This window comes from Olea europaea, unplaced genomic scaffold, assembly GCF_002742605.1.
Source record: "Olea europaea var. sylvestris unplaced genomic scaffold, O_europaea_v1 scaffold1558, whole genome shotgun sequence".
Lineage (NCBI taxonomy): Eukaryota > Viridiplantae > Streptophyta > Magnoliopsida > Lamiales > Oleaceae > Olea > Olea europaea.
This window is the reverse complement of record NW_019233181.1, coordinates 201,011-205,006: the sequence shown is the minus strand read 5'-3', so window position 1 is coordinate 205,006 and position 3,996 is coordinate 201,011. Positions and strand designations below refer to the sequence as shown.

The 3,996-nt window shown below is 35.1% G+C and overlaps 1 pseudogene; it reads left to right on the top strand.

The window, feature by feature from the left end:
• The first annotated feature begins 1,757 nt into the window (after positions 1–1,757).
• On the top strand, positions 1,758–3,358 carry LOC111376738 (annotated as a pseudogene).
• The last annotated feature ends 638 nt before the right edge of the window (positions 3,359–3,996 follow it).

Below are 3,996 nucleotides of genomic sequence, written 5' to 3'. Positions count from 1 at the left end.
TTTGACAAACTTGAACCACAAATAATAGCTTGAAAATTTACTGTTTGCATGTTTATCTTTTAGGCCAACATTTAGGCCAAATTTTCTATTAGGAAGCAGTGAAACATTCGTAAATTTCTTTATGCGTGGTTCAATTAATCTCCATGTGAAAGCTTCACAATTAAAGTTTGAATTTTCTTCTCATATAACCAAGACGTAATAAATTCTAAATTCATTTCAACAGTAATTTACAAAAGTCACTATGAATATCCATAAAGACATGCAACCATTTAGATTCCAACTGGTATACTCTCTTCTTTTGTCATTTTATTGCCTAAAAATAGAATTCACATGATAACACGAAGAGGCATTCGATCATTTATACCATAATAATCTATGCATAATGAAATTTTCTCACACAACTCATTTTAAACTTATATGAAGTACAAAATATGAGAGATTCATGTGCGAAATGTGTCACTAACGCCTTGTGAGCAAACTTAAAACTTTAAATTTTTGAAAGGACATACAAAAGTAAATCACTAGCTAGTAAATTAATATTTTCCTCAAATAATAAAAGTCAAACCCTATGCTAATAGAACATATTAAAGAAAGACAACTTTATTTTTTGTACAACCGTTTCTCCCTTTGTCTATTAGCATTTTTTTATTTTTATTTTTATTTTGTATAACCTTTTTTCCCTTTATCCATGAGAATTATGGTCTGATTGTGTGTTCTTCAATATGATGTTCTCTTCGTTGAATATTTACCACTGGGTATTTATAGTATTAGAGAATTATAGGTTGTTTGGAGTTATAAAAAGATTGAAAATTGTGAACTAGGATTTCACCTGATAAATAAGGCGATAGAGCGGACGTCAGTGGTTAGTCTTTGCAAAAATCACTTGAGTGTTCACTTGACGTTCTTCGAGCATTTTTTAATGTTGCTTGACTCTGAACAATTATTTATTTGTTTATTTTTACTTTTTTTAGGGTATAATTAGCATGTTACCAAAATTCTTCTTTTAAGTATGAATTGTGTTGATTGATTGTTATCGCATTTATAATGAATATAAAAAATGCTTTATCACTATTTAGATATTTAAGTGACTTGTTTCATTATCAAAAGGTAAGAAATAAGTTTAGCACGTCATGATAATCAACATAAGGCCTTATAGATGTCAAGGATAATTGTTTATACTTTATGAAATTAAAAAATGTAATCTCTTAGTTTGCAACAATAGAAAGGTTAGCGGGGAAGTTGAGGGCTGCCATCTGCGTTTATTTCTTTTGGCAATTCCTCATATATTTTTTCAGCTACTTCAAATGTATGACAAAAATTATTTTCTTGCATCCCTTGTTAGAACCCTAAAGCATCACCACATTAGGGATTAGTGTTGGAGGGCTAAGAAAAATCTTCATTTACTTTACGCATTATGCTCTACGAATACAAAAATTGATCTTATAATTATCTAACAAACTTGTATCTCAAATAATTCTTTTATCAAATTTACTGTTTACACGTTTTTCAGCACCAAAATTCGTGTAAAGAAAATCATATAAAAAACAAAAATTTTGACCATATTTTCTTTGAGGAAGCTGTGAAACATTTTTAAATTTCTTTTTGTGTGGTTCATTAATTAATCTTACCACGTGAAAGCTCACGATTGAAGTTTGAATTTTCTTCCGACATGAACTCAAAGTCATTTAGGAAAGTCACTATGAACATCTATAAATACATGCAAACAATCAGAATGAAAATAAAAAACAAAACAAAGTATGCAGATTCTAGCTGGTATTCTCTCACTTTTTCTTTTGGCATTCATTTCTATTTCGGGAGCTTCTTCGGCTCATAAGAAAAGTGATTTCTTTGAATGCCTCACCCTCCAGTTTCAAAGTTTCAACTCAGATTTTGATTCAATTTACACACCCAAAAATGCATCATATTCATCTATTCTCCAATCTTCAATAAGAAATCTAAGGCCGGCATCAAACTCCACCCAGAGACCTATCGTAATCATTACACCAGAGCATGAATCCCAAATCCAGGCAGCAATTTATTGCTCGAAGAAACATGGGATTCAGCTAAAAGTCCGAAGTGGTGGACATGATTTTGAAGGGCTTTCATCCGTTTCTGAAAGTCCTTTTGTCTTGGTGGATATGAGAAACCTAAGATCAATATCCATCGACACCGATAAAAAAACTGCATGGGTTCAAACAGGTGCACACCTCGGTGAACTATATTATACAATTGCTAACAAAAGCAGGACGCTGGCTTTCCCGGCTGGCGTTTGCCCTACGGTGGGTATTGGAGGGCAATTCAGCGGCGGAGGATATGGCATGATGTCACGTAAACACGGCCTTGCAGCAGATAACATTATCGACGCCAAACTGATTGATGCTAATGGCCGAATTCTTGACCGAGAATCCATGGGAGAAGATCTCTTTTGGGCCATTAGAGGAGGTGGAGGTACCAGCTTTGGGATTGTGGTTGCATTTAAGTTGAAACTAGTCGTGGTTCCTGAAATTGTGACTGTTTTCAATGTCACAAGAACGTTAGAGCAAAACGCAACCCATCTAGTGCATCGGTGGCAATATATTGCTGATAAGGTGGAGGATGATCTTATGTTAAGGCTCTTCTTAACGAGCTTTAACTCTTAAATAACTGGACAGAGGACAGTCGGAGCAAATTTTAGATCTCTCTATCTAGGCCGAGTCCACGATCTGCTCCCAAAAATGCGAGAGATATTTCCAGAATTGCGTGTGGTGAAAGAAGATTGCATCGAAATGAGTTGGATAGAATCGGAACTGCATTTCAACAACCTGCCGGGAGAATCACTTGATATTTTGCTAGACGAATCAGTATTTTCAAGTGCGTATACCAAAAGGAAATCCGATTATGTGAGGCAACCAGTTTCAAAACACGGTCTCAAACGCATATGGGAGTTTCTTATTGAAGAAGGCGAAGGTAATGCTGAATTGCAGTTCAGTCCATATGGAGGGAGAATTGGTGAGATTTCAGAATCGGAAATTCCTTTCCCACATCGGTCAGGCAACATATTCATGATCGAATATTCAGTATTCTGGTCTGCAGAAGAGAATACGGAATCAGAAAGGCACATAAACTGGATTCGAAGGCTTCACAGCTTCATGGCTCGTTACGTCTCGAAATCTCCAAGAGCTGCATATGTCAATTACCGGGACTTGGATAATGGAAGAAACAATATTTAGGGGAGCACCAGTTACAAACAAGCAAGTGTATGGGGATTTTCGTATTTCGAGAATAATTTCAGAAGATTGGTTCAAGTGAAGACTAAGGTGGATCCAACTAATTTCTTTAGGAATGAACAAAGTATTCCACCTATCTCTCCATGGTAAAATTAAGATAAATATCCTAGTTGTGCATAATGCGGTATCTATAGCGATGTCTACCCTCCTCACATGGAGGTTACCCTGATATACATATAGCATCACCCAAATTAAGAACTACATTTAAAGGCCTGTCATCTATTATATACTTAATAAATAAAATGTCCCCAATACTTTATCATGTAAACATAAATAAAGGAGGATCAAAGTTACAATTATCCATCTGATTTGTTTTAACTTCACTAGCATGTGGTCACATTCAGTCTACACTATATTCAAACCATAAAAATAAACAAGAAAAACACGCACGTGCAGTATGCCAATTCTCGATTATGAATAGATAATATCCCCATTGAGCTCTACCAAGAGAACTCTTTATTCATTGTAAGTGAAAATTATGCATCTTTTCAAAATTCATACCAATCGATCGGGACAAGATAAGAAAGAAACTCATTGTTGGGTTTTGATATCCAATAAATCTTGGGCGATAATTCAAAACAGATATCGGATAATTTATCAACACCATAGGCTTGGCTCAATTTGGAAACAACCAATTCACTTGATGTTTGGCCAATGAGTTTAGCCCCAAGTAGTGGTTACTGAGTTGGGTTATTAGATTGGTGATTTCGTTAGTGTGTTAGCCCTTTGG